The following is a 25,144-nucleotide window of genomic DNA, read 5'->3' as shown; positions in this document are numbered from 1 at the left end:
GATGAGGTCTGGCTGGCTAGTCTCTGATAGAGACCACACCTAGCCTTATACCAAACAAGAGACAACTAGCTTCAGTACAGGCCTGGAGTCCTTAGAAGCCCCTTGTCATCTGGGAGTCAGGATGTGTGTCTGTGTGCATCTTGAGGCTTCCCAAATGAACCCCTTTACTGCTGTTCCTTTTGCAATGTACCTCCGAAAAACCTGGGCTTCTGGCCAAGGCATATCAGAGCTGATGAGATGGCCCAAGGGAAAACAACTGAAGAAGCAACACCACTGCTTCAAAGGAGCAGAAGCTAGGCAACAGCACGAATGGGTCTGAAATGCCACCTGGAGGGAGGCCACTGACCTAGAAGTTCCCGACTTTCATCTGCTACCATGCTGCGTCACACAACAAATAGTGACGCTTATATTGAAAGTTCCGGCAAAGCTAGGATTACCTACAAAGAGAAAGCTAAGGAGGACAGTTAGAAGAAAACCAAGATGATCACTGATCACACTTAGTGTTCTGAAATGTGCCTTTCCAGGCTTTGTGGCTTAGCAGGACCTTTGAGGCTCAGAATCTGTCTCATCAGCTCTCTCTCTTCTCAGTTGCTCTGCTTGTAATAGCAGGACCCCCTCTGCTCATTCTGTGACCTCTGTCAGATTGTCAGCTCAGTTTAGCTCCACTTGAATGACATTTAAGGGCACCTCCCTGCCCCAGCCCACGGGCCAGATCCTAAAATGTCATATATGGAGAAGACTTCTGTCTTCCTGGCCTTGGGGTCAGCCTCAAAGACACTTGTAATATTTTTACACAGATTATCTCTATTCAGCTCCCAAACTTGGGGGTGGAGCCAGCGTATCTACAGATACTGATTGAGAAGCTTAACCTCCCCAGCAGATAAAGAAAGCTATCCACCAGGGCATACCAGAGCTCAGAGCGTAAAAACAGCCTTGAGGTTTGGAGGCAATTCATTGCCTCCAGAGTGAATATTCTGCTATCTGTCTTGAAAGTTCCTGCTCATTCATTGAGGCCTATGGAGAAGGTCAAGGTAGGTTCACCTTGTTCTCAGACTCAGTGTAAGATAGGCTCCGCCCTGTGCAGAGAACCGGTCTCTCTTGATTCAGGTGAGAGATTTTCCTTGGTACCTTCTAGGCATTATGTATTGGAGACACGGTGCAGGCTGGCTGATTCAGACAGCTTGCAAAGAAGACCTGTTGCTAGAGAGACAGGGCAGGCTGCTGTAATACCGAGTCTCAGTGGGAACCGGAAGTCTCTGAGTCAGACCGGACATGAGAAGGAAGGCCTGTCAGAGGCTCTGCTGAAAAGGCTTAATGAGGGACAGTTACAGACCAGGGATAGAATTACAAATATTATGGTAGGATTACCAGATTGGGCAAATGAAAATACAAATGAGATGCCAAGCTAAATTTGTATTTTCATACAAATAATAAATAAATGTTTTAAGGTATGTCCTTTATGTTATCCTTAAAGCTATAGTATTTGAAACTTAGCTATACTAAAAAGTTACTCATTATATGAAATGCAGCCTGTATTTTCTTCCGGGAAACACCAGATGAGGGGCATGGAAGGACTAGCTCCAGTAGGAAGCTAGCCAGGATGGGTGATGCCTGGGTACTGCCCAGCTGAACTTGGTCGATCTCTGGTTCTCCATAGGTAAAAGACTCCACCTCAGCATGGCAAGAAGGACTGAGCAAAGGAACAGCAAATATCCCATCTTATTCCCCACCACCTCCCTCTGCTCTCTTGTAGGCCTCCCTAACCAGGATGTCCCTTGGTGCAGTCTTCAGTCCTTGGCACACCGCAGATCAGACACTAGATCTGGGCACAGAGAAAAGCAGAGAATGTTCTGCACAGCCAGCTTATGGATGTCTGTCATCTCCTTACTTGGTCCTCAGCACTTGGGTCAATGGTGAGATTACCTCTGTCCTCCAGGGTCTACAGTGGCTCCCACTGCAAGCAGCAGCAAATCTGCTATTTTCAGCGTGAGAGAAATCTTTAGCCTTTCCTCTATAAGCCCCTGGAATGCAGTCACTGTCCACTAGAAGACAGGATTCCTGGACAAAACTCAGTGTAGCTCAACACAGTATCAGGCCTTTGCTTATGGTGTTCTGGAGACCTAGGGCTGTAGAGGCTTCAGGAAGATTTGTCCTCACCCCTTAATGCTGCACCCAAACCTCAGACTTGGCAAGAAGAGACTCAATCCAAGTGGCTCCTTCAACTGATGGCCCCTCCTTGGAACTCTGAAAGAAGCTACCAAGGGCTTCTGGGTCTGCATTTGGCCGTGAAGCTGTGGTTCTTTTGGTAGATCACCACTGTCTCTCCCCCAGCCAGGATACAGGGTGCTTTCTCTTCGATTTCTCTTCAGCACAGTTCTGGGAATGTAAACGCAACAATTTTGTTTTGAAATTACATTCCTTGATTACAGCTCAACAATTTAATTATAGTTATTAGCAATCTGCCCAGCTTGGTATTTTGTGATATACTGGGGGCAGGGCAAACCTACACAGTCTTTGGAAACAGCCCAGGCTTATTTACATATAAATAAACCCTTTGTTGGATTTACTCTGGTGAAAGAAGCTATGTAGCTGGAAGTGGGCATGTCCCAAGGGACTTGCTCTGCTACAGAGAGATTTCTGATGGTTGGTTGAACTACTGTTTGTGTGCCACTTCCTCTAGGACTCACTAGCATTAGAACAACAATACCTTTCCACTAAAGCTTAATTTGCACCTTAAAGTTGGGATGCCAAGCATATCATTCTCAGCTTGTTGGTCTCCACCTGAGGTCCCCGCTTAAATTGTAGAAGCCTTTGAACTCTTTAATCAGAGTTGTTTGGGCACTCAAATGCAGTTTCAAGAAAGAAGAAAGGCAAGGAGCTACTACAAAAATATTTTCGAAAGATTCATGATGTCATAAAAATGAACAGCCAACAAGATGGCTCAGTGGGTAAAGGTGCTTGCTGTGTGAGTCTGACAGGCTGAATTCAACCCGCAGTATAGACATAAGGATTAGAGGACAGAACCAGCTCTACAAGTTATCCTCTGATCTCCACGTGTGCTTTTGTATGCGTGCCCTTCTCATCATCAAGCACAAGACAGCAACACACGTAGATGAATATATATATTGATTAGTACATATATTACTTTCTATATATACTATACTGATTTAATATTACTATACACACATACATAAGATGTTTCCACAGAGAGCTAGGTCTGGAGAGATAATGTGCTTCTGTGCAAGCATGGGGACCTGAGTTCAGATCCTTCCTCGCCACCCTCTTAACATGTCAGACATGGCAACCATGTCTGTAATCCCAGCATTGGTGAGGTGGAGGATCCCTGTAATTCAGTCTAGCCAAATCCATGAGCTCCAAGTTTACTGAGAGATCCTGTCCCCCCCACAAAAAAAAGAGAGAGAGAGAGAGAGAGAAAAGACATGAAAGGGGCTAGAGAAATGGCTCTTGAAGAGGACTAGGATTTATTTTTTCCAGCACCCATCTGTAACCCTAGTCTCAGAGGATCCAGTGCCTTCTTCTGACCTCTGAGGTCACCAGGCACTCATGTACACATGCATACATGTAGGCCAAACACCTGTGCTGGCTACTTTTATGTCAACTTGATACAACCTTAAGTCATCTGAGAAGAGGGAACCTCAACTAAGAAAATACTCCCATAGTTTGGGGCTGTAGTTAAGCCTATGGGATGTTTTCTTAATTAGTGACTGATGGGGGAAGGCCCAACTCATTGTGGATGGAGCCATATCTAGGCTGGTGGTCCTGGGTTCTATAAGAAAGCAGGCCAAGCAAGCCACGATGAGCAAGACAATAAGCAGCACTCTTCCATGACTTCTACATCAGATCCTGCCCTGACTTGCTTCAATGATGGACTACAATGTCCAAATAAGCCCTTTCCTCCCCAGCTTGTTTTTGGTCACAGTGTTTGTCACAGCAATAGAAACTTTTACCAAGACAGGACTCATACACATAAAAAAACAAAACTTTAAAAATAAGGTGGAGAGTGATTGGGAAAGATGCCAGATGTTGATCCCTGGCCTCCACATGTGCATGCATATGTATGTACACCCTAGTACACACATGAACACAAAAACATGCACATGCATGTAACATCCCAACATATAGATTAAAACAAGAAGAACCATACATTATGATGTTTCTTAAATCAAAGCCCAAAGCAACCTGAAGAGCCTTTTAAGCAGAGGTGCCAGCCCTATGTAGAGTACACTAGCCTTATTATATGTTGTTAGAGGAGCCCAAAATCTGTATTTTCTAAAGGGTTTGTTTAATGTCTATGCATTAAAGATTTGATCTCCAGCTCAGGCTGTTATTTGGAGGTAGCAGAACATTTAAGGGTTGGGCCTAATGGGAAGCAGATCATTGAGAGCACACACTTGGAGGGACATTTAGGACTCAAGCCCCTGTCTGTCTCTCTGTATTTCCCAGTCACCATGAGATAAGCAGCATCCTCTTGCCACATCCCTTCCCACTGTCTCACCAGAGACCCCAAAACAATGGAGCTGAGGAAATGAAACATCTGAAAATGTGAGCTAAAACAAACTTTTTCTGTTCTTAAGTTGAGCTCAGGTATTTAGTTACAGTAACGTAAAGCTGACTGATAGAGAACTCTCCAGCTGAGTTAGAAAAAGTAGGAATTGGTGGTCTTGGGTAGCAGTTCTTACAGTGAATGTGGCCATCGGACAGCAGTGTGGTGGCTCCAGTGGAAAATGTCCCCTAAAGGTCCAGTTATTTGAAGACCTAGTCCCCATTGTTTTCCTCTCCAGGGTTTTGGTAATGTGTGTGTTATGATGATACTTTTTCTCTTTTCTCTCTTTCTTTCTCTCTCTGTCTTTCTCTCTCTTTCTTTCTTTCTTTCTTTTTATATGGAAGAAAAGGAGTGAGGAAACCAAAACAACTTAAAAGAACCCCCATCCCAGAAAGAAGGGTAGTCTAAAATGCAGGCAGATGAACATCAAGAACAGTGGACAGTGCTGTTTGGGTAGGCTGTAGAACCTTTGGGAGCTGGATAGAAGATGCACATCACTCAGGGGGGGCTTTGAGTGTTTACAGTCAGCCATATTTGGGTTTGTAGATATAAGTTCTCAGCTTTCTGTTCCTGCCGCCGTGTCTCCCTGCCATGATGGACTCCTACCCCTTTGGAAAAGTAAACCAAATAAACTCTTCTGTAAGTTGCTGTCTCCCTTACAGTATTTTATCGCAGCATCAAAAAGTAACTAATAAAAGTAGCATCAGCCCCATCCTGGAACTTTCTAGACAGGAGCATTCTTCATACCTACTTCAGAACTCCTTGCTCACAAACTCTGAGCAAGTTGGGACTGCAGCCAGCACCCAGCAAGTGATGGCTGTCCAAATGAATCTGATGCACTCTACAGTTTAGACCATCACGTGTCCTCAGACTCTGAGGGATTCTCATCTTACCCCTTAGGCCACGGCAAGTGCATCCATGCCCATGCATATTGGGTTCCTCTGGTCAAACCCAACAATGACTGTAGTCTGCATCTGCTGAAGTTTCTCCTACTATTGTAGGTTTCAGATAGATAGCTGTCATAGTTCCTGAATCATGGCAGGCTTTGGACTCACATACAAGTACAAGGCATCCCCTGAGTATCTGTGTATTGACCCATGTGCCACCTCCTTCAGCCAGTCCTGTGAGCTTTGTAACCCCTTAGAGCTGGGTGTAAAGTACAGAAGTGCTATGCTGTGTCAGCTCTCTTGCTATCAGCTTTTGCACTGATTGTGACCTGAGGACAAGTGCTTGCCTCCCTGGCTTGGTTCTGATCACTTAGGAGGTGCTATTTTTGCTCTACACTCCCCTGGAATTCAAAGCAGCTGAAGAATCTGAGGATAGGTCATGCCCTGAAGCTATAAAAAAAAAAGCAGAGAGAGTTGCATCCCTCAATTCCATAGGCCATGCTGACTTGTACCAACTTGCAAGGGAAAATACTATATCACTCAGTACAACAGCAGAGAGTTTCTAGCCAATTTAAGACACAGAAAGCAAATTCAGACTTGCCCCTTTCCTCATTGAAATGCAACCATCCTCTACTGTGATAGACTGCATATATCCTCTGCCTGATGATTGATTGACCTGTGAAAGCCACTGTCTGAATCTGATATGACAGTGCCACCAGCACGTAGGTGGAGGGGAGAAACACCCCAGCATATTCCAATGACACAGAAGCAAATAATGTGTACATGTGTGTATAGATAGAGACATATTTAGAAGAGTTTGCCTATGCAATAATGAAGGCTGATGTGATGGTGAGTGTCACCAACTTGACAGGACCTACTAATAGAAAAGCCTCTGGGCATGTATGTGCAGTGTGGGGGAGGAGGTAGTATATTTCTAGGTTAGTTAGGCTCATTGAATTAGGAAGCCCTTCCTTCAGTGTGGGCAACATCATTCCACAGGCTGCAATCTCAGGCTGCATTGAAAGGAGAAAGTAGGGCTGGCTCAGCAGTTAAGACATCTTTTCTGTTCTTCCGGAGAGCCGGAGTTTAGTTCTCAACACCAACATCAGATGGCTCACAAGCAGATATTACTACAGGTACAGGGGACCTAGTGTTCTCATTTGGCTTCCTCCGGTACTCCTGTGCCCATGCTAGCATATAGTCATATGCACATACACATACACTAATAATAAAAATAAAATTCTTCTTTGAAGAAGGAAAAAATTAGCGTGCAGTCATTACTCTGTACTTCCTGACTTTAGATGTAATGTCACCAGCCGGCTCTCATACTAGTGCTGCCATGACTTCCGTGCCATGGTGCACTGTGTCCTCTCAAGCGATGAGCTCAAATAAACCTTTCTTCAAGTTGCTATTGCTCAGGCATTTGGTCATAGCAATGAGAAAAGCAACTAAAATGGTACACAAACTCAAAATATGCAGGATAAGCTGGCCCTCTGGAGGCGCTGGTCACAATCCGGGACTAAAGACCTCTCTCCATTGGTCGAATGTCTCCATACCTGGAAAGTCTTTTTCTCAGTATTGACTGAATTTTTTTATTCAAGTCCACTAATTTCAAAATAAGTCTCATCCAGAAGCACCTTCACTGTGATTTTTGTTTTTTTGCCTGTTTGGTTTTGTTGTTGTTGTTTGAGACAGGCTCTCTCTACAGAGCCCTGGAAGTCCTAGAACTCACAGAGATCTGCCTGCCGCTGCTTCCCAACTGCTGAGATGAAAAGTGTGTGCTCTCCCTTTGGCCCCAAAAGCACTTTCAAATAAGTATTCAGAATAATATTCAACCAACTATGCTACTGAGAATGGCCCAGGTCAAGCGGAAATTGTTATACCCAGTACTCGAGCCCCCAAAAGATCCAGGAATCGACTCCGTTGCAAAACACATGAGGGTCTTTTTATTGAAAATTACAAGCTGCAGCTTGGGCTACACAGCCCCACGCCCAAGCGGTGGGAGCTGAGCGCGCCGCACCCAGGTTAGTGGGGTGATTTATAGATTCTGGTCCCTCCCAGCATGCCCAAGGCAGGGGCAATTCCTGCCTGGCAAGCATCTATTGGTCAAAATGCTACATTTTGAATCGATTGGCTATAGGAAGGTTCCCAGACTATTAATGACCAGGTGTCCCTCCCTAGGGGGAGGGTCCAGTTTCCTAGCAACTGTATCTCTAGTGGGTGGGGAAAGAATGCAGAGAGGTAGCTCTCCCCTCAGGGAACTTACTGCTAGACCACGCCTATTCTACATAGTCTTACCGATCGCTGCTTATCTTTTGGTCTCTCAAAATCACTACATGGTAAGTAAAATCTAGGCTAGGAGAACTGAGGTAGTACTAGCCTCATCACCACACTGTGAGAAAGCCATACTTGTCCAGTTCGGTGAGGGAAGTCTAGACTGCCCCACTCATGTGCCTAGCCTGAGGGTACGTCTCTGGCTACCCTTAGGAATGTGGGAACTGAGATCTCTGGACACCTGGGTCCTTTCTACTACTCTATATAGATATGGATCCTGATTAGTCTAGGTGCTGGGGGCAGAGCTGAGCCACCCTCACCCAGTGGCTTTTCTCCACGAAAGGCAGCATCTCTCTGCTGGTAGCTGTGGGCAAAGACAGAACTGCAGGCTCCCCAGGGACCATTGAGCCCAGAAAGGGTTTCGATTACTCATTATTGAGAGAGGCATTTTCTGTGTGTTTAGAGATGTGGAGAGGTGAATGGGTATGCTTATATATATGGCACATGTGTGCAAACATTGTGTATATCTCTCTCTATCTCTGTCTCTCTCTCTCACACACACACATTTATAATCTCACACATATGCCATCTCCTCTTTTTAGCAGAACAGAGTATTATACAGATTCCTCTGGGACCCAAGGAAATAGCTCAGTGGTTAAAGTGCCTATAGCACAAGCAAAAAGTCCAGAGTTCAAACCCCTATGATCCATGTAAACGAGAGACAGACATATCATCTGGCTTGTAATTCCAACTGTGGAAGGCTGAGACAGGGGATCTGAGGATGAGAGACCAAAAGATTAAAAATCAGGAGCTATTAATATTTAAGGCCTGAACTAGCTGGGTGGAGGAGTCCAGGAATGCCCTGAGGGGAAGAACCGCCTTACTGCATTCTTTCCCCACTCACTAGAGATACAGTTGTTAGGAAACTGGCCCATCCCCCTAAGGAGGGACACCAGATGATTAATGGTCTGGGGACCTTCCTATAGCCAGTCAATTCAAAATGTAGCATATTGACCAATAGATGCTTGCCAGGCAGGAATCGCCCCTGCCTTGGGCATGCTGGGAGGGACCAGAATCTTTAAATCACCCAACTAGCCTGAGCACAGGGCTCTCGGCTCTCACCGCTTTGGCGGTGGGGGGTGTGGGCCCAAGCTGCAGCTTGTAATGATTTATAATAAAAAGAACCTCATGTATTTACAGCGGAGTCTGTTTATTCCTGGTCTTTTGGGGTTCATGAACTGGGCAGAACAAGGAGCAAGCTGGCTAGTGAACCTAGCTGTATTGGTGAAATCTAGTTCTGGCTGAGAGATCTGCTTCAGAGAAGAAAGTAGATTGAATGAGATACCAAACATCAACTTTGGCTCCCTCACCATACACATGTGCACACATATACATGTGTACCTCCCACACATGTGCACATGAATACTCACACGTACATCTACCACACATACATACACATGAGAAGGGAAAAAAATTGAAACCCCGCATGAAGTCACTGCCAACATAAGGTCCCCGTGCACTATGAATTTGATTTGCCAATTCTTTTTACTGGTGGTGGGGAAGGCACAGTGACAACAAAAGCTTCTACCTGTGGCAGCCTGTTACATCATGTAGGATTAGGAAGCAAAGAATGGATAGGCTGGCAGTGGGGTTGGGCTATGATCTTCACAAGCCAGCCCCCAAAGGCTTATGCCAGCCACTCTTCCTTTCCCGAATGTTTCACTGTCTTCCAAAACAGCACTGCCAGCAAGGGACAAAGTGTTTATACATGTGAGCCTATGAGAACATTTAACATCTAAGTACTAAGAGAATCCACTGAGGTCCTGAGCATATGTTCAGGGCAACCAGCCACCCCAGGGAAAAGCAACACTTAAGATCATCACTACCCTATTGCTTCCAGGCACTTCCTTCCTTCCCCTGTGTCTCCCTGCCACACACACACCCTTACAAATCCCATCAGCTCTGCAGGCACGGTTCAGACACATTTAAACATAATTCCTTATTCTTAATGCTTTACAGTTTACCCCAAGAACAATGGTCACGTTATATTATGGCTCCCTAGTGTCCTTTTTGGTGGTGAAAGGAAAAAACAGGAAGGAAGGGGGAAAGAGCGGGGGGAGGAGAAAAATCTCCCCTAAAGGGAATTGACGCCTTCATGGCTGGGGTCAGAAATTGTACTCTTTCTCCGCTTTAGTTATTAGGGTTCAGCTTGAGGCTAAAGCCTTTTGTACAGAGCATGTCGGCTCTGATGTTTGCCCACGTGTGATGTTTGAATGTGTTGAAACATTACACTGGCCTTTTCATCCCTGCTGGGCTAATGCTACCAATGGAGCCTAAAACTTCTACCTCTTACCACTGTCAGACCCTTGAAGCTTTAACTGACCATCCCCTGCCCAGACCCATTGGAGTCACTTTCTATCTGGAGTTGTATCCTCCAAAGCAAGGGTGGAGCCAAAGAGGATCAGTGTGGAGGACCACTACTGGGAGGGGTTACGGGAAAGAAACCTAAAGTGGACCTCTGTGGGTAGAGATGGAAGCAGTTGAAATTCTCAGCATGGGTGTAGCCAAGGGAGGCCAGGCTGTGCAGAGAAGGGACAGCTGTGGGGGATTAGCAGAGCTGGCTCAAGTAGTAAGTGTAAAGGGAGACTTCAAGGCATGTATTTGTCTTTCTCTACGCTGTCCCCTCCCCCTCCCCCTAGAGCCTTATGGATGGGACAGAGAAGGGTCTCAAGCTATAGTCTCAAGAGAGTGACTTTTAAATGGCTTCTTTAGAGCATGGAGGATTCCCAAAGGCTGAGAGCCAGGGAAATCTCATGTACTCAATCTCAGGAAGAGAAAAGAGCTACAGAAGAAGCATAGTGTTTCTTATAAATGGTTCCCCTCGCCCTCACAGCTGCCAGCTGCAGCCCAATAAGGGAGCTGCTGGCTCCAGCAAGTGGGAAAGGCCCCAGTTTCTTTGGCCATCAAGACTTGGAGACAGGGGAAGATCACTCAGTAAAGTGTGTTTGGTCCAAATGAACCTCTGCCTCAGAGTTAAGGTGGGGCCCTGCGGAGATGGTCCTGGGAGGTTACCCCCCAGCTTAGCAACCCGAGTTTGTCTCCCGGGTCCGTATCGTGGAAGGAAAAAAAGCAACCCCCACAAGTTAGCTATCCTTCAACTACCATATGTGTGCTCATAAATAAAGCAATAAATACATACACTCTTTAAATAAATAAATAAGCATTAAAAAGGGGGGGGGTGGAGAGCCTTGAAGGTGACCCCTGGCCTCTATGGACTCTTTTCTCCCTTGGTAGAAGGCCAGTGCATTCGATCCGCACCATACCTGGCTGTAGGTGCTGTGAATTCTGAGAGCCATTAAACGCCAAAGCTTAGCTGACTCTAAGCCTCCCCGACTCCCCCAGCAACTGCAGTTTAGCTGGAAGATTTTAGAGCGGCTGTTCTCAACCTGGGGGGTGTGACCCCTTCGAGAGTCAAACAATTTTTTCACAGGGGTCACCTAAGACCATTGGAAAACACGGATATTTACATTACGATTCCTAACAGTTGCAAAATGACAACTATGAAGTAGCAACAAAAATAATTTTATGGTTGGAGTCACCACAACACAAGGAAGTGTATTGAAGGGTCACAGCATTAGGAGAGTTGAGAACCGCTGGTCTAGAGGGTCCTGGTCTCCTGCCTCATGATGCATTTACTGTTTGAAATACCTGCTGGTGGAGGAGGCTTAGCTCACATCTCTCAGGTCAGGCGGGGCTGTGCTCATGTGTGACACTCACTCCAGGGAGCTCTAGTGCCCCACCAGAATCCCTGTGGTTCACAAGCTTCAAGTCTTCTCCTTCCTGATTAAGGGAAAGAAAAATTAATCTCAGTATCCTCCTCTCAATGGCACTGAATGTTAACACCATCTCTCCAAAGAGCTTGGGCAATTATTACAGAAACCACACTGGCTTTGCAAAACAAACCTAGGGGCTGTCTACCTGTCCACAACAGGAAGAAGAAAATGCTAGAAAACATAGTATCTCAATTGATTATCACCACCTGTCTTAGTTAAGGTTGCCACTATGAAACACCATGACCAAAAGCAACTTGGCAGGGAAGGATTTATTCAGTTTACAAATCCACATTGCACTCCATCATTGAAGGAAGCCAGGACAGGGATTCAAACAGTACAGGAACCTGGAGGCAGGAACTGATGCAGAGACCATGGAGGGGTGCTGCTTACTGGCTTGCTCCCCATGGCTTGCTCGGCCTGCTTTCTTATAGAACCCACTACCATCAGCCCAGGGATGGCCCCACCCACAATGGGCTGGGCCTTTCCCCATCAATCACTAATTAAGAAATGTCTACAGACAGATCTTATGGAGACATTTTCTCAATTGAGGTTCCTCCCTTTTCAGGTAACTCTAAATTGTATCAAGGTGATGTAAAACTAGCCAGGCCACCACCTTTCCTAGGAAATTTGAGTCCAGTACCAGCTTGCCTTTCAATGAGTGTTCAGAGTAGTCGGATATGACCGTACTTGGACCAGACAATGAGTAGGGGTTTTTGGAGATAGCATAGTCATGGACTCAGGCAAGGCTTGTATGGTCTTAAGGGGCAGGAGGAAGTCAGCCAGGGGCTGTCACAGTGGAGTTTCTGTAGCCACCCATATCAGTGCTTTAGTGCCAATATGTTTGCATGATGGGCTCTGAGTAGCATGCTCACATTATTGGTTAACCCCCCTACTTTTACTTTAAAATCAAGGGCTTCCATAATTGGTGTTGAACTCGTGATCCTCCTGCCTCCGGTTCCTGAGTGCTGGGACTACAGGTATGTGCCACTACGATCAGGTGACCTCTCCACTATCAGTGTGATTCATCAAACTGACCTTGTAGAAGATGAGAAAAAAGACCCTGTTTTCAAATGCTCTATGAGCTCTCATGTCCCATAACTCCATTTATGTCACTGTTAAAATGACCTGTAATGGGAGATGGTAGCAGCACATACCTCTATTCTTAGTATTAGGGGAGGCAGAGGCAGGCAGATCTCTGTGAGTTCGAGGCCAGTCTAGTCTACAGAGTGAGTAACAGGACAGCCAGAGCTACACAGAGAAACCCTGTCTCAAAAAAAAAAAAAAAAAAAAAAAAAAAAAAAGCATCGGAAAGACTCTACCTAGCAGTGTTCCAAAGTAGATACTAAGACTCATAACCAAACCTTCGGCAGAGTGCAGGGAATCATATGAAAGAAGGGGAGTTTGATGTGGAAAGGATAGGAACTCCACAAGGACCAAACATATCTGGGCACAGGGTCTTTTCTGAGATGGACACTCAACCAAATACCACGATAGGATAAAACCTAGAACCTCTGCTCGGATGTGACCCGTGATAGCTCAGTAATCAATTGGTTTCCCATAGTAAGGGGAACAAAGACTATTTCTAACAGGAACTCAATGACTGGCTCTTTGACCTCCCCACCTCCCAAGGGAGGAGCAGTACTGTTAGGCCACAGAGGAGGACTTTGCAGCCAGTCCAGAAAATACCTGACAAAATGGAGTCATATGAAAGGGGGGAGGTCCTCCCCTATCAGTGGATTTGGAAAGGGGCAGGGAGGAGATGAGGGAGGGAGGGTGGGATTGGGGAGGGAATGAGGGATACAGCTGGGATACAGAATTAACAAAATGTAACTAATGAGAAAAATAAAATTTAAAAAAAATCAATCAGTCAAGAAGAGAGAGACAGAGAGAGAAATGACTTGTAAAAGAGTAGTAGTACCTGTAAGCTTATGCATTGATTGATTACCATAGTGAAGGGACCTCTGCTCATTGGAACATGTGTGAGTCCCAGGTTAGAGGATGACCCCAGATGCTGAAGTGCAAGCAGCACCCAGAGAGGCCCCAGAAACAGCTCTCTGGGGCTCCTAGACACAAGGCCTGTGTCACCTTCAGAAACTGAATAACGAAGAGGCTGTGGCGTTGACATCACAGTGACTCCTGCCTCCATGCATCTGGGATCCTCCTGGCTGTTCCTGCTCAAGCCCATTGCCTCCTCCATCAGATTCTCGCCCACCTGCCACTTGCTTCTGTCACCTGCTCCATGGTCCTCTGCTTCCTTCTCATCCACCCAATCTCTGCTCCCATAACTTGTTTTCATCACTTCTTGTCCTATCTAGCTTTGTTCACCTGCCTCCTAATGTCCCCCACCTGGCTTGTCTTCAAGATGTAAAAAAGTCTGTCTCCCAGAGGCAAAACTGATGTGATGTTATGGGAAAGGCCATTGATAAAAGCTAGGCCTCAACCCATCCAGTGCCCCCAGGTGCCACCCCTGCCCCTGAACTCTAGCTATGGCTATTTTCTATGGATGGCATAGATATTAGGAACTCTAGTGTAGGGACAGAAATGAAAAGCCACCTTCCAGGCAGTTTTACAAAATATCACAGAGCAGAGTGTCAGGTGACAGCCAGAGCCGGGAGTGGTTATCTAGACCACTGCACATAACGAAAAGATCCCTTCATCTGCGTCAGCCCACAGAGTCCGAGGTGTCAGTGACCACTTCCAGAAACACTTCCAAGACATCACCTAAAGAACCACTGAGTTGTGACTAAGAAATAAAGGACCTCAGACCAGGAGAATGGGCCTGTGTGGGGTATTAGTAATATACGAAACATAGAGAAGTTGAAAATTACATCACTGTGGACAAGGGATGCATCTTTCTTTGTTAATGTAGTAAATAAAACTAACGTGCCTATCAGCAACCTTGACGCTAGTGCAACAAGAAATCTGCAGGTTGGCAAGAGCGCCCTCATGTGTCAGTGTGATGGAATGTCCACTTGCATTGGCTTCAACAGGCTTCCTCTAGCCGCTTCTCATCTAGCAAACCTGTCAGCTTTGCTGAGCCCTCTAACCACGTGCTTTCAGTCAGCCACTCAGAGGAGGAGGACCAGCAGCAGGCGCCTCTGATCCTAGCTAGGACAAATGCTTCCCCTCCTCTATATTGCTCACTTACGTTCTTATAAATGACTTGGAGATTCCAATCTGTTTACGTGGCTGCTACCTGTGGATTTAGTCCATGTTAAGATCTAGCACTGAGAATTTCTTGGAAACTGCTCATTCATTTAAAAATAGCATTTTGCAGTAGCAAAACATTCTTATGAAAATAAAGAGGGGGCCTATAAGGAATGACTCAATTGGTAAAGCATTTGCCTCACAAGCACAAGGCTATGGTCTGAGTTTGATCCACAGAACCCACATTAAAAATGTGGGGCATTACAGATGCATGCTTGTAATCCCAATACTGGAGAAATAGAGGCAGGAGGCTCCCTGGGGCTCCCTGGTCAGCCAGCCAAGCCTAACAGGTGAGCTCTGGGGTCTAGTGAGAGACCTTGTTTCAAAGGAGATGGTCAATGTTCCTGAGGATAACTCACAGGGTTGCTCTTAGGCCTCTGCACAGAGAGAGAGAGAGACAGAAACAGAGAGAGAGAAAAACAGACAGAGAGACAGAGAGGGAGGGAGGCTCAGTTTTCTAAAGCAAGTACATTCATCACAAAGCTAGCATTATTTTATGAGTTTGCAAATCTCTCTTTAGTGTCTGGATTAGCAGAAGACAGCTGATTCTCACGTTCTCTTCTGCCTCTAATCCCTTGCCATATTAGGTCACGTAGCCTCTGGGAAACTGTGTGTGCTGACAGTGAGAGTGGAAAGGGCAAATAAAGATGACATGCTATTATGAAGACATTTTGACCTTGGCATCCCCTGAGACAGTCTTGGGAAACCGAAAGGGGGTTGGGGGAGCAGATTGCTTTGAGAACTGCTGATTAAGAATGTGGTCACTTGGGGGAGTGTCTGGAGGATGATAACTCAGTCAGTAAAGCAGCGTCTGCTGTGCCTGCGTGAGGACCCGACTGCGTTGAATCCCCAGTACCCATGTAAAAAAAAAAAGGAGGTGCTTATTTATAATCCCAATGCTGATAAAGCAGAATCAGGCAGACCCCCTGGGGCTTGCTGGTCAATCAGGCCAGTGGAAGAGTCTGTCTCATAAATAAATGTGTGTGTGAGAGAGAGGAAGGAGAGAGGGGGAGAGATGTGTGCACTGATGCAGGAGCAATTGCATGAGTATGTGGAGGTGAGAGGTCAATGTCCGTTATCCTCCTCTATTGCCCTCCATATTTTATTTTAACTTTATTTAGAGTCAGGATCTTCCACTGAAACTGGAGCATATTGATTGACTAGACTGGCTGGCCAGTCAGCTCCCCCCGCCCCCTCATCCTTCGGTCTTATTCCCCCAGTGCTGGGATTATAGACACAAGTTGCCACCCCCTGGCTTTTTCACATGGGGGCTGCAGACCCACACTCACATCCTTGGCTCTTAACCCGCTGAGCTGCACCATCTTCACATCCCTAAACATACTTTTCTTAAGTGGCGGCTATCTTTGTGTTTGAGGTCTCATTTCTTTCCTCAACCAGAGGACCTATCTGATCCTGATGATGGAGGTTCCTGATCCTGGGGTTCTCTACGATCAGGAGAGGAAAAGAAGAAAAGAGATACCCACAGGCAACCATTCTCTGTCCCATGATGTCCGTCCCAGGCAGAGGGCAGCATCTCGGCCACCTCTTGTTGACCAAATACCTTTCAACCTTTCAGAACTTTCCTTACCCATCATCCTGCTAGTACGTAAAGAAGGCTGGTGTCTATATTGTGCTCAAAAAGCAATCTTGTCCCTAACCCAGCCCCCACTATCCACAAACACCTCCAGGAGGGCCTGGACATCAGCTCGCTGGCCCTGTGAACTGCACTGGGCATTGCCTCCCATCTCTAAGTTTGACTGGGGCTGAAGAATTACTCTTTTTGCACAGTCAGCAGTGAGCTGAGCACTGTCCTCATAGCAAGACTCTGACTTCATGACATACCTAGGCTCTGCCATGTCATGCTTCTGTTCTCTTCCACCTTGGCCCAAGTCAGTATCATCACTTAATTTTTTAAAATCTATTCGCTTTATTTTCTGCATGTGAATTTTTGCCTGCATGTGTCTTGGTGCTCATGGAGTTCAGCAGAGGGATGACTGGAGTTATGGATGACTGTGAACCACCATTCATATACTAGGAACTTAACCCAGGTCCTCTGCAAGAGCAACAAGTACTCTTAAATGCTGAGCCATCTCTCTAGCCCCCAGCATCAAAGTGCCCATGAACCTCTTCCCACTCCATATAATGCTGACCAGCTTGGTTTGTGCAGGTCTTGTGCAGGGGCAACCGCAGCTGCTGTGAGTTCATGAGTCCCATCCTGTCCAGAAACTGCTGTTTTGCTCCAGTAGTCTGAGAGTCCTTGCGGGCAGCGGCACAGCCAAAGACTCCCAGGGGATCGCAAGGTGACAGCCTAGGTCTCACACTAGCTTCTCTCTTCCTCGGGGTGACAGCAGTCCCCAGACCATCTCTTTTCCTTCCTGGCCCCTGGCCTCCTGAGCAGCCTGAGTGACTTCCATAAAATAGCGCTGACCTCCACCTGGTGCCATCAAAGCCCTTTCCAGCTGAGTCTCCCCTGGACACAGCAGGAGGACCAGTGTCCCTCGATGTGTGGACATTCTGAAGCAGCTACTTGGCTCAACTGAAAGAGACCATTCCTGTATAAACTGGAAAAAAAAATGCCAGGACCTCTATCATTTTAGTTCTCGTGATGTAGCCAACTTTAAATGTATTAAAGTTGTCACCAGACGGTGGTGGTGTGAGACTTTGATCCCAGCACTTGGAAGGCAAAGGCAGGCAGGTCTCTGTGAGTTTGAGGCCAGCCTGGTCTTCAGAGTGAGTTCCAGGACAGCCAGGGCTACACTTAGAAACCCTGTCTTGGAAAAAAGGAAGTATTAAGACTTTTCTTCAATTATGTGTTCTCAAGCACAGTAGAGAAGCCACATTTATCGTGTATTCGGGGATTTCCTTGCACATCTCATGTACCTCTGGGAAGAGGGATACTGCTTTTTTCCTTCATTTGAGAATGACTGTCCTCCAGGGAAGATCTCAGCTCTTCAGGGGCACCATGACTTCTCTCCATCACTGGGCCCTGAACCCTGAGGCCTCATCCCTCTACCCTCAGCACATCCTTATTCATCTTTTCCTGGAAGAACCAGTCCCATTATCACATACTCATGGGCCTCCAGTGTCTTCCTTCCTGTAAACTTGCCTCCTGCCACTGCCCGATTTGGCCTCTGTCATTCATTTGGTCTCTTAACTCCTGCCTCATGTCCTGGTAGAGGGTACCCAGTAGGAAGTTGATTCCCTGCACACTGATGATGCTCAAAGGCAAATCTCCTGGAGTCTCCTGGTCCCTGTGGTCCCGGGATGTTGTGAGGCAGGTGATGGACTGCTCCTGCGGTCCTGGTCCTGTCAGATGGTGAGATCCACGGAGGTCAGCTCCAGCCTTGCCTGTGAGATACTTGTCACCTGCCCTAGGCCTGGCTGAATTTCCTGCCATCTACCTCTCAACACAGTCCTGCTGGATACATACCTCTGGGGAGGGGTCTGCCCGAGTGAATGGGATATAGGAAGGAAACAGAGACCCTAAGTTGAGGGTCCTTCTAGGTTGGGACCCAGCTAGGGGAGTGGCTCACAGGACCACCATCCCAGATGACCAGAGGTTCTCATGTCTTGTGGATGGTTTCTGAGCACAGGGGTCTCTATATATGACAAAACAGTGAGAGCCACCATTGTCATCCCCTGACCCTTTAGCCATGCTCCTCCCCATGTCATTTTGAATAGGACTAAAAACCACACGGAATCTGTGCTTTGCTGCCACCATCTGTGTGACCCTGGCTAAGCAGAGGTACTAAACGTAGATGCCAGTGTCTACAGAGTGTGACACATGCAAGGTTGGCAGAGTCACCCTGCTTGAATTCCTGTGGCCTCTGGACCAAAGACTGGAGTTCCACACTGCTCCTGCCCCTGTCCTTATTGCTCTTGGGACCCAACCCTGCCTGTGCAGTATGTTTCTTTGTGAGTCCTCAGAGCAGGGACAGTAGGCATGCTGGGGCAATGCAAGGATGGGTGTGGGCTATGCACAGATTCTAGTTGCAACAATGTCAGGGTTAACCATGGGGAAACTCCCCACACTCTTCTTCAGGGCCCTGTTTCCTGGAGCCCATCTGTGCCGGTACTGGAGAGAATACAGTTACTGGAGCTGGTTCTCTGTACATGCAAGCTTCCCCACCCCTTGCAAACTTGCAAAGGAGACTTCCTTTTGTTGCGTGGTGTGTTTGTGAGGCCAGCAAGGGAGTGTATGTTCCTAGTTAATATGCTGGAAACCACTTCAAGGTGATTGAGTGAAAGGTTTCCGGTTTCTGTTTACCCTTTACTTTGTTAATTGCTCTTTTCAATGGTTTCCAGGACCCTTAGGTCAGAGCCCCTGGGGAGCCTGGATGTCTGCTGGAGAGCTTGGAAGAGGCCTTCGTTGCCATCTGACTGAGCAGACCCTCAAAAGTCCTGCGGTTTCAGCTGTGGTAGTTACCCCTTCTAGGTGACAGCTCAGCCTGCCCTGGGCAGGAACTCTGCTGCTTTCCAGGGTGCGCTTTTAAGAGCCCACCCCCTCCTGGGCTCAGACCCTGTAGGCCACCTCCACACACACAGGCTTCTGCCTAAAGCTTTTTTTTTTTTTTCCAATCTTCTCCCTCCCCTGAGCCACCTCCAAGTCTTTTTAAATAACCCCAAGATTTCTCCATCAGCCAATCCCTTGGGCCTCCAGCCATGTTCCTCAGCCTTTCCACTCTTCATTGCTCTTAGGGGAGCCTGGCCTGCTTTGTCACTTGTTTTAAACTGAAACATAGCTAAAACTGAACTGTCTATGCCTTGTCACCCTGGCTGTGTCCTTAGACTGGTCCCATGTGTTGACCTCATCTCCTCAGCCATATGGCCAGACTCTGAGCCCTTGGAGGCTTGGCTTCAGTTTGTGTTCTAGCTGTCTGCACTGAGAGCCTGGCTAGATGCTGGGTGCTCAGGAGCACTTGGAGAGTGCTTGCTAGTATAGCCTCAGGATGGGGAGGAAAATCCAGACAGAGGCTCTGAGACTGGAGGGACAGTGGTGGCAGTGTTGGGGGAAAGACTGAGTTGGTAATGAAGTTACTGGGTTGTGGAGGGGGGCTATTTGGGGGTTTTACATTTTTTTATTAGGTTTAATCATTTTGCTTTATGTGTATATATTTTGCCTGCATCTATGTGTGTGTGCACTATATGCATGCTTGGTACCCACAGGAGTCAGAAGAGAGCCTCAGATGCCCTGGAACTAACATTACGGGTGGTTGTGAACCACAGTGTGGGTGCTGGGAATTGAACCCAGGTCCTCTGCAAGAGCAACAAGTGCTCACAACACTTGTTGGAAAGATAGGGCTCTTGTAGCCCAGGCTTACCTTGAATTCATGATCCTCTGGTCTCCACCTCTCAAGAGCTGGCTTATGGCTTTGCACCACCGGAGGTTTGGGGAATGGCAACAAATGCCAATAATAGAAAGGGAGAGAAAGAGAATGCATGGGGAAAAAAAACTCAACAAATGAAGCAAGATCTTGATGGGTCATTCACTGCGACCACGCTAGAATTATTAAAGCCAGGGAAGGGAGCCACCTGCAGATGTCATGAACTCCAGGCATTTTCCCCTGAACCAAATTTCCCAGTTTCCGCCTCAGAAAGCTCTGCTTTTGCAAACAGTACTAACAAATATTGACATCTGCATTGAAAGTACGCAGTAGAATAGGACAACAAACCAAGGTGTTGTTCACCTCCTTTACGCCAAGAGCCTGAAATCACTGGCAGGTGACAGCTGCCAACCGTAATGAGGATTGGGACTGCTCATCCCTGCAGCCCTGTACTGAGCACATGGATGTCGCAGTAGCTGTCCCACACGGAACAAGGGCCACCACACCTTGACATCTGAGAGCTCTGATCCTTTACCCTGCTGCAATTCAAAGTAGAGGCAGAGGCTAAACCCCATGGCATGAAGAAAACCTAAATGTTGTTCAAAAATAAAAGATACTAGGAGGAGAAAGAAGCAGGAAAAATGGCTCAGAGAGTGAAGGATTGTGCCTACAAGCCTGACAACATGACCTCCATCCCTGAGACCTGCTTGGTCCCAAAGTTTTCCTCGGACCTCCACACATGCAGAGTGGCACACATGTGTACACCCAAATAAATAAGAGAACCTTTTTTTTTTTAAAGAGAAGGAAGTAGTGTAGCCTTTGTAAGCAAGTGTCTCTCCAAAACTGCTAAAAATTATTTACAGAAACTTAAAAATTTGCCAACTAGAAAACTCTGTGTGTGTGTGTGTGTGTGTGTGGTTTTTTGAGACAGGGTTTCTTTGTGTAGCCTTGGCTGTCCTGGACTTGCCTTGTACACCAGGCTGGCCTCAAATTCACAGTGATCCTCACGCCTCTGCCTCCTGAGTACTGGGATTACAGGCATGTGGGGCCACGCCCAGCTTAGAAAACATAACTAAAGCATTTTTGTCTATTTTCCCAAACACTTTCTCTCTGTGTTCTTATCTGGGAGGTTGACATGCTGTTAGTATTTTAGGGATAAAGGCAGATGACTCTTTGAGGGTCTGGAGAAGAGCAGGGGTCAATAGTAAATGTCTTGCCATCTATTAACACCCCCTGGCTCCTTTCGTCCAGGATGACTTAGCTCCCCAAGGCTCCAAATGAAGGCTTCTGTCCCAACACTGTGAGGAATCATCTCCCTCAGAAGTCTCCTATCCGCCCTCCTCCACTGCCCACCACCTCTGGGCCACCAGGCATGTCCTCCATCCTCTCCTCTCCTCAGCACACTTCAGTGCTAGCAACCACTGATTGCATTCATGTTGGTTCATGCACTTGATCTCTTCAGGAAAGGGCTGGGCTGAGCACTCACACCACCAGCAGCCACATAACTCAGAGTTAAACATTTACCCAGAGGCAGTGTGGCACAATGAGTGAATTTCCTGGGTTCAAATTCCATCTCTGCATTTGCCAGCTGGGTAATCTGGGGAAAGTGAGTTAACATTGAAGGGTTCCCCTTCTGTAAAATGCAGATCACAAGTGATTAAACAAATAAAAATTTAGTCAGTCTCTCTCTCTCTGTATAATGGGTATTTGACAAATAAGTTGACACAAGACAGTTTCAATGTGCTGCATTTGTAAGCTGTTTCAAACCCTTGCTTTACACTAACACTAGTTATAAAGAACAACAGTTCAGCAAAGTGCATTGTCTAGAGTCCTAGCTTGGGCTCCTGAAGCAGAGAAGCATAAAGTGACTGATCCAAGGCATAAAAGGTACTGATAAAATACCAGGAGGCAGCAGAGTTGGGACAGTGTGTGTCAGACACTGAGGAGTCAAGAGCCTTCCACTATGTCATAACTGCCCATCTTGGAAATATTGGAGTGGCTGACAGCTTTTGACAGCTGGATCCTGATTTCAAATCTGCTCTGAGAGGCTGAGTCACTCAGGGCCTGGAGAAGCAGCCCAGTTGGTGCAGTATTCACCAAGCGTCCTCTGTGCTGTGGGTTTGATCACCAGCACTGCACACACCAAGGCATGATGGCACATGCCTGGCAATCCTGGCACCTGGGAGGTTGGAAGATCAGAAGTTCAAAACCACCCTTGGCTGTATAGGGAGGGAGTTTGAGGCTAGCCTGAAACTGGGGGGTGGGGGGGAATCACCCAGATATTAGGAGCTTTCAGATCTTGGGACAAAACTCTTGGGAGGAGTGAGCTTCCAGTTTTCAGTAAGAGAGAAGCAAGAAGTGTGAACAATTGGTGTTCAGGGCTGCCAACAAATAAGCATCACCTTAACCCTTCTTACAAGCCTAAGGGTTGCAGAGCTTGGCCGCATACTTCTCACTCAGGGCCTTTCACAGAATTGCAGCAAGGTGCTGCCTGGGGCAGGAGACATCTCAAAAGTGTCCCCATTCACATCCTGACCGCTGGTGCTGGTGGTCAGCTAAGACCCAGAGAGGAGCTGTCAGCCGGACCATCCACCTGTGGCTTCCTCATGTACCTGGGGCTTCCTCACAGCATGGCATCTGATTCCACAAACAAAAGGAGAGGAGAGGAGTTCAGAGACTGGTAGTACCTTCTGATCTAGCTTCAGAAGTCACAGTGCCATTCTCCAGTGACTTCAACTCAGTCAAGGAGGTCCCAAAGTTCCTCAACATACACAGAGCGGTGATACCAACCACTGCTCCATAGGAAACTTGGAGAAGAGCACATGGGATGAATTAAGTTGCAATTGTAAATGCAGTGTAAATTTGAAATGCACTGTAAATTTAAACGCTATGTAAATTTAAAAATGCAGCCTGACGTACAAAGGGGCTGGAAGAACTTTCCACCTACAGGGAAAAGGTGACTGTGCTGGTTAGTTTTATGTGAACTTGACACAAGCTAGAGTCATCAGAGAGGAAGGAGCCTTAATCTAGATAACGCCTCTGTAAGGCTGAGCTGAGGGCAAGCCTGTAGGGCATTATGTTAATTAGAGCTCAATGGGGGAGGGTCCAGCCCATTGTGGGTGGGCTCACCCCTAGGCTGGTGGTCCTGGTACAATAAGGCTGAGCAAGGTTTGAGGAGCAAGCCAGCAAGCAGACCCCTCCAAGGCCTCTGCATCTGAGCCTGCCTCCAGGTTCCTGCTCCGTTTAAGTTCCTGTCTGTCCTGACTTCCTTCAGTGATGGACTACCTGTGGAAGTGTAAGCCAAATAAGCCCTTAGCTCCCCAACTTGCTTTTAATCATAGTGTTTCATCATAGCAATAGTAAGCCTAAGACAGTGACAAATGATCAAACTGAGACCAGGACAAGAAGCCCTCCCTGTAGTCAGGTCTGATAGTAGTTCCTTCAGGGTAACCAGCCACAAGAGACACAGTTGGCAGCACGACTGGCTCTTTGCCAAATTTTCACTGAAATAAAGAGGAGCAGGGCTGCAGTGACTTCATCCTCCGGACTATTCTAATAACATGTAATTTGCTCCCCGGCTGTGGCCAGCAAAGCCGCAAGGGCATGTGTCTGGGGATACCCAGTCACCTGCAGAGCAGGCTCTTGGTTAGAAATCTTTTCTTAACAGCAGACAGCTCTTAAAACTTCCCTCCGGTAGCTTCTCTTCTGCAGACAATAACAGGAGGTGGGTCGGCCTCTGGAATCTCTGAGACAGCCCAAGGCCAGGGAAGGGCTTTCTTTCTTTAGTCCAATGATTCTCTACCTCCAGGTCGTGACCTCCATGGGGGTCTGCATGAGATGTTTACATCACTATTCTTAACAGTTACAAAGTAGCAACAAAATAATTTATGGGGTGGGGGGAGTCACCACAACATAAGTAAAGGGCCATAGCATTAGAAATGTTGAAGGCTGAGAACCACTGCTGTAGTCTCTCTCCTGAAGTCCCAAGTCTAGCAACTCGGGGGATCCGGTCAAACCAGCTAAGAATTTTCCTCCTGGAGATCATAAGTATGCTGGGTCTGGCCCCTTCCCAGCCCTTCCCAGAGGCGTCTCTGTTCATCCTTTAGATGAGCTGATGTCCCCTGTGACTCATTTCCGATCACAGCCCCATGTAGCAGGCCCTGGCAAGAGTTAGTTCTTAAGACTGAAGTGTAAAGGATCCACTTCAGTGCCGCAGCCATATCCCCACAGCCTCTGAGCCAGCCAGCCCCTGGCTTTCTCCTAGTTTCTCCCACCTCCTGCTCCCTGCTCCTTCCTCTAGAAAACACAGCCTCCTCTCGCAGCATCCAAAGCCTCCTGTGTCCTTCTGGGTCCTGAGCAGTGGACTTCCGCAACAACCACACAGTGGCTCCACTTGCTTTGGAAATTCTCACTCTTAGGAACCCTTCCTGTTCTGGGGGCTGTAGAGTAAAGCCACAAGTGAGAAGGGGTCCCAGGAGAGGGGTCCATTAGTGGGGGCTCTTGCATCTATCCTGGGTGTCAATCCATATCCTGTGAACTGCCCCTCTTGCTCATGGAGTGGCCCGGGGTGCCTTCTGACCCTCCCGGGTTCCTCATGAAAATGTCGCTTGCTTTCCCATATCCACCCTCAGGCCCTCGCTGTAGTACAGAAATGAGACCCTGGAGCTTCCTAAATGCTTAGGTGTGTAACTCCACTCAGAGCAGCCAGGCTTAGAGAAATATTAACCACCTCTGCCGTATGGAGGAGACCCATCAAGCATTGCACAATACGCCAAGCTTAACAGGAAGGCTTTCGAGTATTTTTATATGATCCTTAAAATAACCCATACGGTCAAGTGAGAAAACTGAAGTTGCAGGAAGCTAAAAAAGTTAATTGTTTTATCCTCCCAGTAAACGCTGGCGACACTGTGAACCCAGGCTGTCTGTCAGCAGACTCTGGGTTAGACGCCACAACATGATTTTGTTGTACTGTGAGTCCTGGCGTGTGGCTCCGAGTCTATAGAGGAACCCAGCCCCTATCCTAACTCTTCCCTGGTGTGGAGGGAGGAGAGAGGA

Source organism: Meriones unguiculatus, chromosome 1 (assembly GCF_030254825.1).
Source record: "Meriones unguiculatus strain TT.TT164.6M chromosome 1, Bangor_MerUng_6.1, whole genome shotgun sequence".
Classification (NCBI taxonomy): domain Eukaryota; kingdom Metazoa; phylum Chordata; class Mammalia; order Rodentia; family Muridae; genus Meriones; species Meriones unguiculatus.
The sequence above is the reverse complement of the archived record's forward strand: the minus strand, read 5'-3'. Positions refer to the sequence as shown.